At 36.7% G+C, this 12,774-nt stretch overlaps 1 protein-coding gene across 2 annotated transcripts in view; it reads right to left on the reverse strand.

Moving 5' to 3' along the window:
• The window catches only part of LOC119723088 (importin-13-like), a 68,465-nt gene extending 67,278 nt beyond the window's left edge, over positions 1–1,187 (reverse strand). The window contains exon 1 of one of the 2 annotated variants that reach the window (XM_038193600.1): positions 992–1,187. The gene's annotated coding sequence lies outside the window, so the exon portion shown is untranslated. The remainder of the gene's footprint in view (positions 1–991) is intronic. The other variant, XM_038193601.1, reaches the window with a different exon arrangement.
• Between the last annotated feature and the right edge of the window lie 11,587 nt (positions 1,188–12,774).

Genomic DNA, 12,774 nt, shown 5'->3' on the forward strand with positions numbered 1-12,774 from the left:
CCCAACCCACCGCCCAACCCCGTCGCATCGGGATACAGGGGAAAAGGGACAGAAAAAAAGAGACACACACACATTTCATCAAACGGGATCCCTTTAATCAAACGGGATCCCTTTAATCTTCGTAACCGTCTTCCACTGAGCTATATATATCTCATGCACGTTGCACGTGTTTATATCACGTGATTACTTCACTATCATTCGCAATTTCGGGCAGTTCTAGCGAGCAATTTTTATGCATATTGCTCGCGACCATCGCCGTATCAGACCGACCACCCACATGTGCCACACCACTAAAAAGCTGAAAACCTGTTCTATATGGAACTAATTCAGGTTTTCCCCAACCAAATTCGAGAAGAAAGAAATTTAGGATTAAAAAGATGGACTCCGTCGAAAAATAAGAAGTTTTGGTTCCTAAAAAAAAACACGCTAAAAAATGTTTGAACTGTCAAAACTCAGGCAATAGTTCATCGATTTTGAAGCTTTCTTCGGCAAAAGAAAGCAGATATCATGAGCTTTTCTACTGTAAATTTCTGGCATGTTCACTCTCCGACGCATAATGATTTCATTCATAAAACTGAAGTGAGTCGGGCCGAAATTGATGGCATGAGCGCAAGCACGAACTCAACGTTGACGTCATAATGAGGGGCGTGTTGACCCCAATTTGCATAGGTGAATTTTCGCGATAAGTTTGTATGTGGCATGTTCAGTGCATATCCGGCAAAACATGACTAACGTTTACTAAAGGTTTGCCGTCTCCGGCAAAATATACACTGCCATAAAAAAAAAACATTTTTGACTCTAATTTGATCAAAACAAAACAGGGGCCCTACACTTCACGAACGCCATGCCAGTATAACAAGTACTAATCGGGCTAATACAAAGTAATAATACTAGACATGCTAGACTTCAACTTCAACATTGTTCAAGTACAATCACAAACAATACAATGGAAATGGGAAAGCAACTTTTATACTTTTTGTTATAGGCCTACCTTCGTTAAGGTTCAAGCGATTAGATCACAGAAATATCCTTCAGCTTGTGGGAGTGCAATTTTGCAAATTTAATGCTCTAATTTACAGCCTTTCATCACGAAAGGCTATGGAAAGAAGTCGAGTTTGTTCGAGTCAGCCGCAGAGCTAGCTGAGATCGTACACAGGAAACTTAAGATTTGGTTTAGAAAATGACATTGAAAGAACGCCCTCAAGAGTCACACACAATCAGCAGTGCTAATGGTGACGAACGTACATGTACACGTACACGTGCACTGGGCGCGTGGCGCAGAAAATAAGTAGGCCTACTCTAGGCCCGCCTGCAGGGCATATGTTTTCCCGCCATTTTAAAACATTTCAAGTTTCATTCAAATTCACTTTCGTCGGAGAAAAATTTGACAAGCTTTTTAACAAACCCAATTTAGTCATTTACCATTCAATTTCAAAGTTTGGTCACCCTCTTTCCCCGCGCGGGTCACGAGAACATTATGATCAAATTCGCCTCTAAGCTGTTGCCGTAAGGCAGCATTCAGAAATCGAACTCGCTTGATATAAATCAATTAGACGAATTTGATTTCTGAGTAACAAGAACAAGGTTTGGCGTAGAAGAGACGAAACCAAATACCCCGGACGAAAACGTGTGCTCATTGTTAGCATTTGGTTGAACTGATTTGAAATTGTCCGACAAAAGACGAAATTAAACATTGGAAGTGCACTAAATTTATAAATTGATGTTGATGGACGAATTTGAATATAAGAATCGGTGAATTGGAATGACAAACGTTTTAAAATAGCCGGGGAAACCTACAATAAACTGTAAAGTTCGGTTTCTTCTTTTTTTTTTTTTTTTTTTTTTTTGAAGGGAACAAAACATTTGACATACCATGCATCAGTCTCATCACCCTGTTCAATATACAAATGTATTATGACTGGCAGCTGTATGTTTTAAGTTGCCTCTCCCCATCCGCTCCACCAGAAATTCATTTTTCTCTTCTTTATATGGAATTTTCAACTTTGTCACATCATGTTTTTTTTGACCTCCCCGGCCCCAATTAACAGCATAATTACGGGGAGGGGGTGCGCTTCTTACGCCAACAAACCAAAATAACCATGAAATTTACTGTTGGGCCGCAAATCCTTTGTTTTTTTTCCCATGCCCCAACTACAAATGCTTGTTTTTTTCGCTATATAGTGACACAGCTACTGGGTTTTTTTTTTAAGTTTAGAATGTACCTGTATATTTTCGGGTTGAAACTTAAAACAAGACGAAGAGCTACTTTTAAAATACAATCCCTGATGAAATAGTATCCCATTAACATAAACAAAATATCAGGCAAAAAATTGCAGGCAAAATGGTATTTCCTGAGTAGTCATTTTGGTTTTGCTATCCTCAGAGGTGCGCATAGTGTAGAGAAACATCTCCCACTGATGAACTGTTGCTCCTCCAGGGAGTCAGGTATCGCCAAGCCACCGCCCATGTCTGAGCAGATTGTGGAGCCGTTCTGCCACGGCATCTGCTCATCTTTGAGGCAGTAACGGGAGTCGTGAAACCATGATCTCGACAGATGATCTCGACATATGGTTTCTGCCCCGACACCGCTTACCATCACTGAACAATACACCACAGGTTTTCCCATCTCTCTAAAACTAACCTCACTCGTGATGACAAATCAGGAGGCTATGACTTTCTGGTGGAGATAACTATTCAGGACGGTTTCACACCATTCATCGTATGACGAGTTCTGAGCTTTAAAACCTTCATTGTTAACCACGTCACTAGTGAATAAAACTATGTCACGTATCTTCTCACGTCAACCTCAAGAGTGATTGGTATCTTTTAAACCTTAATTGTCATCCACGCGCACGCCAGTGAAAAAAAAATGATGCAAAGTATCGTCTCGTGACGAGAAAATCGATCGGGTCAACTTCAAGAGTTGGTATCTTTCCTTATACTAACTTATGATTAACCCTAAAAGGGCCGGGTTATTTTGACCGTCTCTCAGTCGGGGGGGGGGGGATCCGCCCCTCCTAAGATCTCGGCCATCGAGTGACGAACAATTTTGAAACTCGATACATGTATAGAGCAACTCATCATGAACATACCCAAGAAATTTCATGACTATAGGACAAATGGTTTTGGAATTATGGCTAATTAATTATTCATATGTACGAATGGTAATTCTGCTCTGTGTACACGACGTACATAATTTCTTATTTTTTAGGGGGTCCGATCAGTTTTATGTTGTTGGTATCAAAAGATGCGCAAGGCTCGAGGCAAAAAATTCAACACAGCTCGGGTCGCGAAAAAAATTCAAGGCTATCAAAAAAAAGTTGAGAGAGGCGGATCCGCCCCGGCCCTTTTAGGGTTAAGAGCGAGCCAGGCGGGGACGCACGGAGCAAATGGGTCCTTATTCACAAAGCACCCGTAAATGCTTGCGGGCGCGCAACTTCCCCGCAACCCTCACTTTAAACACTTGTTTCTGGAAAATTGCAGATTGTATGGGGTTAGATGTTTATGAAACATTTCAAATTGTAAGGGGTGAACATTGCATATTTTAGCGAAATTGGGCAACATCAGATGTTTCCGAAAAGTTTCAGATGTAAGGGATAAACCTTGCTTTTTTAGTGAACTTTTGCAAAGTTAGATGTTACGAAAAATTTCAAATTCAGAGGGGTTAATCTCGCATTTTTTTTAAAGCGAAAATGAGAAAAAAATCAAATGTTTCTGGAAAATTGCAGATTGTAAGGGGTAAACCTTGCTTTTTGAATAAGATTGGGAAAAATTAGATGTTCATGAAAAAAATTCAAATTGTAAGGGGTTCCCCTTGCATTTTTTTTTAGCAAAATAGGACACAATCAGATGATTCTGGAAAATCGCAGATTGTAAGGGCTTAACCTTGTATTTCTAGCAAAATTGGGCAAAAAGAAATGTTTATGAAAAATTTGAAATTGTAAGAGGTGTACCTTGTATATTTAGTAAAATTTGGCAAAATCAGATTTGTATGAAAAATCTGAAATGTTAAGGGGTTAATCTTGCTTTTTTAGCAAAATATGGAGCATATTTTACTAAAATTGGGCAAACTCAGATGCTTCTAAAAAATCCAGATGTAAAGTTTCCGCAAAAACAGCTGCTGAAAAAGAGCCCAATGTTGAACTTTACTGAGTCTGAGGTCTATCGAGGGGACGATCCTTATTTCAACTCCCGGAGATTCACTGACAGTCTCTATTTTTCTTTTTAAGAAAGTCGAAATAGCTGAAGAGGAAGGTGAGAATCTATATGTGCCCAGATACAAAGAGTAGAAATCTACGCGTCTGCCTTTTGAAAATACACAATTGCGGTGTTCATTGTTGCGTAATGATCCGCCTAGCACACGACTGTTTTGCACATTAGGCTGTGTTATGCAGCTTCCTAACAAACCAAACACACTGGGCTCATTATATCGACTTGTTTTTATCCATTAAGGTAAAGCAAATGGACCCAGTAATCTTCCTGGCGCGTTTGCTCACCTATAAAGACTACATTTCTTAGTTTAAGGAAAATTCTAAGGTAACGAAATGGCCGAGTGGTTACGATTCGACGTCCATGGTTAGCGGGGTCCCGGGTTCGAATCCCGCTGGTGTCTTTTTGGTTTTTAACGTATGAGTTCAATTATTCACTATAAGAGATTTAATTTCCCGTCGTAAAGCACCAACAGTACCTTAGCTTAATCGGTAAGCACTGCTGCTGGTACTGTCCGCGAGTTCCAGGTTGGCGCCTTCGTACAGGTTCAGGGCATGTGGTCCACTCGGAGGATCAGGGCTTAGGGGCCGCCCTGTTCCTCCCTTAGCTCTTTGCTTTTACATGGTGCCTGGCCCTCCGGGGTTATATGGATGGATAGGGAAGGAAGTGTGTATTGGTCGGGGACGCCGAGACCCCGGAAGAGAACTAAGGGATCGGCTGGGGCATTGTTATGGCTCAGACCGATCCCTGAAAGCTTGACTAGCACATAACTTTTTGATTTTTTTTTACCCTCTATCTTTTATACTTTGGTTAAGTTTGATATCTACAGCTGCTCGGCAGGTCTACGGGTAGTATCAAAATTGAAACAAAGGTGTATGTCATAAATCAATGAATATTTCATAGTTGAGTATATTCAAAACGGAGTTTCGTTTGATCAATTTGACTATCATTATATAATGACGCGATTGCCTATTGACGCAAGAAACGCCATAAATTATACCGGGAAAGAATTAAAATGTACATTGTAATATAAATATTATTGTTACATCTTTCAAATAACGTGTCTTTAATTGTGAGCATTCCAAACAATACAGTAATTCGCAATAGTAATAGAATGGTATATGATAGCACGATCAATGCGTCTCTATTAAATTTAAAAATATATAATTTAGGCCCCTATGTGTGAAATATTCTTTGATTGACTATGAGCATTCCATACGAATGAGTTAATTCGCAAAATATAGCAACAATAAAAGAGAAAGGAAAAAGAGAAAATTCCTTTACCCTAAAAACTGGAAATTTAATTTGTTTTAAAAAAGTCAAATGGGACACTTCATGTATTGATTCAACAGTTTGCAAGGAGTTAGCCTTACATTTTAGCAAAATTGGGAAAAATCAGATGTTTCTGGAAAATTGCAGATTGTAAGGGGTTAACCTTGCATTTTTAGTAAAATTTAGATGATTATGAAACATTTCAAATTGTAAGGGGTGAACCTTGCATTTTTTAGCGAAATTGGGCACAATAAGATGTGTATGAAAAATTTCAAATTGTAAGGGGTTAACCTTGCCAAATTAGGGCAAAATCAGATGTTTCTGGAAAATTGCAGATTGAAAGGGGTTAACCTTTCTTTTATTAGTAAAATTGGGAAAATTTAAATGTTTATGAAAAATTTCAAATTGTCAGTGGTTAACCTTGCATTTTTTTAGCAAAATAGGGCAAAATCAGGTGTTTATGGAAAATTTCAGATTGTAAGGGGTTAACCTTGCCAAATTAGGGCAAAATCAGATGTTTCTGGAAAATTGCAGATTGAAAGGGGTTAACCTTGCTTTTTAAGCGAAATTGGGAAAAATCAGATGTTTCTTGAAAATTGCAGATTGTAAGGGGTTAACTTGGCATTTTTAGCATAACTGGGCAGTATCAGATTAATATCAAAAATCTCAAATTGTAGGGGGTGAACCTTGTTTTTTTAGCGAAATTGGGCAAATTAAATGTTCATGAAAAATCTCAAATTGTAAGGGGTGAACCTTGCATTTTTTAGCAAAATAGGGCAAAATCGGGTGTTTATGAAAAATGTCAGATTGTAAGGGGTTCACCTTGCATTTTTAGCAAAATTGGGAAAAATCAGATTTGTATAAAAAATCAAAAATTGTAAGAGGTTAACCTCTGCCCAATTAGGGCAAAATCAGATGTTTCTGGAAAATTGCAGATTGAAAGGGGTTAACCTTGCATTTTTAGCAAAACTGGGAAATATCAGATTTGTATAAAAAATCTCAAATTATAAGTGGTGAACCTTGCATATATATGCAAAATAGGGCAATATCAGATAATTCCGAATAAATTCCGATGTAATGATGTAACTTTTTTTTAGTGAAATTTGGTAAAAATTAGATGCTTATGAAAAATTTCAAATTGTAAGGGGTTCAGATTGCATTTTGTTTAGCAAAATAGGGCAAAATCAGATGTTTATGGAAAATTTCAAATTGTAAGGGGTTAACCTTGCATTTTAGCAAAATTGGGCAAAATCAGATGTTTCTGGAAAATTTCAGATGTAAGGGGGATCATCCTTGCTTTTTTAGTGAAATTTGACAAAGTTAGATGTTTATGAAAAATTTCAAATTATAAGGGGTTAACCTTGCATTTTTAAGCGAAATTGGGAAAAAAGAAATGTTTATGAAAAATGTTAAATTGTTAGAGGTGTACCTTGTATATTTAGTAAAATTTGGCAAAATCAGATTTGTATGAAAAATCTAAGATGGTAAGGGGTTAGCCTTGCTTTTTTAGCAAAATTTGGAGCATATTTTACTAAAATTGGGCAAAATCAGATGCTTCTACAAAATCCAGATGTAAAGTTTCCGCTAAATTTGCCAAGTTAACCCCTTACAATCTTCAATTTTCAAGAAACATCTGATTTTTTCCCAATTTCGCTTAAGAATGCAAGGTTAACCCCTTTTAATCTGCAATTTTCCAGAAACATCTGATTTTGCCCTAATTTGGCAAGGTTTACCCTTTACAATTTTTGATTTTTCATACAAATCTGATTTTGCCCAATTTTGCTAAAACTGCAAAGTTAATCCCTTACAATCTGAAATTTTCATAAGCACCTGATTTTGCCATATTTTGCTTAAAAATGCAAGGTTAACCACTGACAATTTGAAATGTTTCATAAACATTTAAATTTTCCCAATTCTACTAAAAAAGTAAGGTTAACACCTTACAATTTGAATTTTTCATACACATCTTATTTTGCCAAATTTTACTACAAAAGCAAGGTTTACCCCTTACAATCTGAAATTTTCCAGAAGGATTGATTTTGCCCAATTTCGCTCAAAAATGCAAGGTTAAACCCCTTACAAGCTGCAATTTTCCAGAAACATTTGATGTTTTCCCCATTTTCGCTGTTAATCCCTTACATCTGAATTTTTTTGCAAACATCTGATTTTGCCCAATTTCGCTAAAATATGCAATGTTCACCCCTTACAATTTGAAATGTTTCATAAACATCTAACCCCATACAATCTGCAATTTTCCAGAAACATCTCATTTTTCCCGATTTTGCAAAAAAAATAATTTTTTTTTCGTAAACATCTAATTTGCCCAATTTTACATCTGGAATTGTTCAAAAGCATCTGATTTTGCCCAATTTTAGTAAAATATGCACCAAATTTTGCTAAAAAAGCAAGGTTAATCCCTTACAATTTTAGATTTTTCATACAAATCTGATTTTGACAAATTTTGCTAAATATAGAAGGTTCACCCTCACAATCTGCAATTTTTCAGAAACATCTGATTGTAAATAATGAAAGGTTTGCGGAAACACCATGTGCGAATAATTTCTCAACTAAAAGAATGGTTCTGAAAAGAACCAGAGGTATAAACTCGACTTTCCGGTCAGTATGCTCTGACCATCTTCAGAAAAGTGCCTACACTCTAAGAAAGTGAATTATTGCGCATGGGATCGCGGATACGCAGACCGGCAGGAGTTATCTTAGAGTCGCGGCATCGCTTGAGGAAGGTTAAGTTGTTGATGAGTTTAGAACGCCGAATTGACGTCCGTTCATACAACCTAACTAATTTTACAACCTAATTTTTCATACAAATCTGATTTTTCCCAATTTTGCTAAAAATGCAAGGTGAACCCTTTACAATCTGAAATTTTTCATGAACACCTGGTTTTGCCGTATTTTGCTAAAAAATGCAAGGTTAACCCCTTACATCTGAAATTTTTCAGAAACATCGGATTTTGCCCTATTTTGCTAAAAATGCAAGGTTCACCCCTTACAATTTGAGATTTTTCATAAAAATCTGGTATTGCCCAGTTTTGCTAAAAATGCAAGGTTAACTCTTTTCAATCTGCAATTTTCCAGAACCTCTGATTTTGCCCTAATTGGGCAAAGGTTTACCTCTTACAATTTTTGATTTTTCATACAAATCTGATTTTTCCCAATTTTGCTAAAAATGCAAGGTGAACCCCTTACAATCTGAAATTTTTCATAAACACCTGATTTTGCCCCATTTTGCTAAAAATTGCAAGGTTACCCCTTACAATTTGAGATTTTTCATAAACATTTAAATTCGCCCAATTTTACTAAAAAAGCAAGCAGAACCCCTGACAATTTGAAATGTTATATTCACATCTTATTTTGCCAAATATCACTAAAAAAGCTAGGTTAACCCCTTACAATCTGAAATTTTCCAGAAAGATCTGATTTTGCCCAATTTCTCTAAAAATACAAGGTTCACCATTTACAATTTGAGATTTTTCATATTAATCTGATATTGCCCAGTTATGCTAAAAATGCCAAGTTAACCCCTTACAATCTGCAATTTTCAAGAAACATCTGATTTTTCCCAATTTCGCTTGAAAAAGCAAGGTTAACCCCTTTCAATCTGCAATTTTCCAGAAACATCTGATTTTGTCCTTATTTGGCAAGGTTAACCTCTTACAAGTTTTGATTTTTCATACAAATCTGATTTTGCCCAATTTTGCTAAAAATGCAAAGTTAACCCCTAACAATTTGAAATTTTTCATGCACATTAAAATTTGCCCAGTTTTACTAAAAAAGCAAGGTTAACCCCTTACATCTGAAATTTTTCAGAAACATCGGATTTTACCCAATTTTGCTAAAAATGCAAGGTTCACCCCTTACAATTTGAGATTTTTCATAAAAATCTGATATTGCCCAATTTCGCTAAAAAAAGCAAGGTTCGCCCCTTACTATTTGAAATGTTTCATAAACATCTAAATTTTACTAAAAATGCAAGGTTAACCCCTTACAAGCTGCAATTTTCCAGAAACATCTGATTTTTCAAAATTTTGCTAAAATGTAAGGCTAACTCCTTGCAAACTGTTGAATCAATACATGAAGTGTCCCATTTGACTTTTTTAAAACAAATTATTTTTTTCCCCAGTTTTTAGGGTAAAGGAATTTTCTCTTTTTCCTTTCTCTTTTGTTGTTGCTATATTTTGCGAATTAACTCATTCGTATAGAATGCTCATAGTCAATCAAAGAATTTTTCACACATAGGGGCCTAAATTATATTTTTTTAAATTTCATAGAGACGCATTGATCGTGCTATCAAATACCATTCTATTACTATTGCAAATTACTGCATTGTTTGGAATGCTCACAATTGAAGACACGTTATTTGAAAGATGTATAAATAATATTTATATTACAAAGTACATCTTTATTCTTTCCCGGTATAATTTATGGCGTTTCTTACGTCAATTGGCAATCGCGTCATTATATAATGATAGTCAAATTGATCAAACGAAACTCCGTTTTGATTATAGTCAATTTTGATACTACCCGTAGACCTGCCGAGCAGCTGTAGATATCAAACTTAACCAAAGTATAAAAGATAGAGGGTAAAAAAAAATCAAAAAGTTATGTGCTAGTCAAGCTTTCAGGGATCGGTCTGAGCCATAACAATGCCCCAGCCGATCCCTTAGTTCTCTTCCGGGGTCTCGGCGTCCCCGACCAATACACACTTCCTTCCCTATCCATCCATATAACCCCGGAGGGCCAGGCACCATGTAAAAGCAAAGAGCTAAGGGAGGAACAGGGCGGCCCCTAAGCCCTGATCCTCCGAGTGGACCACATGCCCTGAACCTGTACGAAGGCGCCAACCTGGAACTCGCGGACAGTACCAGCAGCAGTGCTTACCGATTAAGCTAAGGTACTGTTGGTGCTTTACGACGGGAAATTAAATCTCTTATAGTGAATAATTGAACTCATACGTTAAAAACCAAAAAGACACCAGCGGGATTCGAACCCGGGACCCCGCTAACCATGGACGTCGAATCGTAACCACTCGGCCATTTCGTTACCTTAGAATTTTCCTTAAACTGAGAAAAATTGTCTTTATAGGTGAGCAAACGCGCCAGGAAGATTACTGGGTCCATTTGCTTTACCTTAATGGGTAAAAACAAGTCGATATAATGAGCCCAGTGTGTTTGGTTTGTTAGGAAGCTGCATAACACAGCCTTATGTGCAAAACAGTCGTGCGCTAGGCGGATCATTACGCAACATCATTACGCAACAATGAACACCGCAATTGTGTATTTTCAAAAGGCAGACGCGTAGATTTCTACTCTTTGCATCTGGGCACATATAGATTCTCACCTCCCTCTTCAGCTATTTTGACTTTCTTAAAAAGAAAAAAAAGAGACTGTCAGCGAATCTCTGGGAGTTGAAATAAGGATTGTCCCCTCGATAGACCTCAGACTCAGTAAAGTTCAACATTGGGCTCTTTTTCAACAGCTGTTTTTGCGGAAACTTTACATCTGGATTTTTTAGAAGCATCTGATTTTGCCCAATTTTAGTAAAATATGCTCCAAATTTTGCTAAAAAAGCAAGGTACACCGCTTACATTTTAAAATTTTTCATAAACGTTTCTTTTTGCCCAATTTTGCTAGAAATACAAGGTTAAGCCCTAACAATCTGCGATTTTCCAGAATCATCTGATTGTGTCCTATTTTGCTAAATAAAAATGCAAGGTTAACCCTTACAATTTGAATTTTTTTCATGAACATCTAATTTTTTCCAATCTTATTCAAAAAGCAAGGTTAACCCTTTACAATCTGCAATTTTCCAGAAACATTTAATTTTTTCCCATTTGCCCTTTAAAAAAATGCGAGGAACCCCTTTGAATTTGAAATTTTTCATAACATCTAACTTTGCAAAATTTCACTAAAAAAGCAAGGTTAATCCCTTACATCTGAAATTTTTCGGAAACATCTGATTTTGCCCAATTTTGATAAAATATGCAATGTTCACCCCTTACAATTTGAAATTTTTCATAAACATCTAACCCCATACAATCTGCAATTTTTCAGAAACATCTGATTTTTCCCGATTTTGCTTTAAAAAAAATGCAAGGTTAACCCCTTACCATTTGTTTTTTTTCATAAACATCTAATCTTGCCCAATTTTACAACAGCTTATGCTAACAAATTATCAGGTAACTGGATCATTAAACGGGACAGGTGCACATCGGCTTTGGAGCTCAGACCATGTGTCATGCACTCCTCAATGCATAGATGATGCACATAACACTATGGGTAGTACAGGCACAGCTGGGGGTACTGCCCAAACAATGATGAACGCATTGCGTATGCTTAAAGAATTACCCACAATTCCGGTTTTTACCGTTTAGGTCTGGCTCTAATCACTTTACGCGATCCCTGACGTCTCATACACTGACTTTAGGCAAAATAGTCAGACTTTCGCGGTCTAGTAACCAGACTTTGACTCTTAACGAAACATCGAATGAAAAGGGGAACATCAAATGCATATTGCAAAAGATCGAATGCAAACATACCGATGAAACATTGAATACAAATAGCTCGAAATGTCAAACATATGTGTAAAACATTGCTCACATATTTGAGAAAATCGCAAATATATTGTAAAACAACACACACAATTGTATCGAAAAACATCGCACATTTAATGCAAAAAATCGAACATAATATTGAAAACATCGCACATATATATCGTCAAAAATATCGCACATATAAATTGAAAATCGAAAAATGTAAAACATCGTACATATATATTGAACATCGCACATATATTGTAAAACATCGCAGAAATATATTAAACATCGCGCAAATAATGAAAAACATCGCACACTTATATTGAACATCGCACATAAATATAAAAGATATTGAACATCCAACATATATATTGCAAAATATTGAATATTGCAACGTTTGACACGCCATACTGATGAGCTTCACAATATCTTGTGAAGGAAGTGGCCTATGATCTATGTATAAAGCACTGGCTGCAGCTGTTTAAGCCCGCAGTTAGCCAATGTGCGCAAATGCTATCCGAAAACTTCCCATAGAAATGAACTCGTTCCATACCGGATGTTATTTCTGTTTCTTTGCGGACCATGTGGACACAATTTTCAGCGTCGCATAATGCCATCCGACCGTTCGTGATTCGAAACGGAGCCTGTGACGGGAATTGTAAATTTACAACACAGATCAGTTTTAACAGACCTTCCTACATTATTACGCTTTTCAATGATTAGTGTCCGGAGAAAAGAACTTG

Source organism: Patiria miniata, unplaced genomic scaffold, assembly GCF_015706575.1.
Source record: "Patiria miniata isolate m_02_andy unplaced genomic scaffold, ASM1570657v1 HiC_scaffold_16, whole genome shotgun sequence".
Lineage (NCBI taxonomy): Eukaryota > Metazoa > Echinodermata > Asteroidea > Valvatida > Asterinidae > Patiria > Patiria miniata.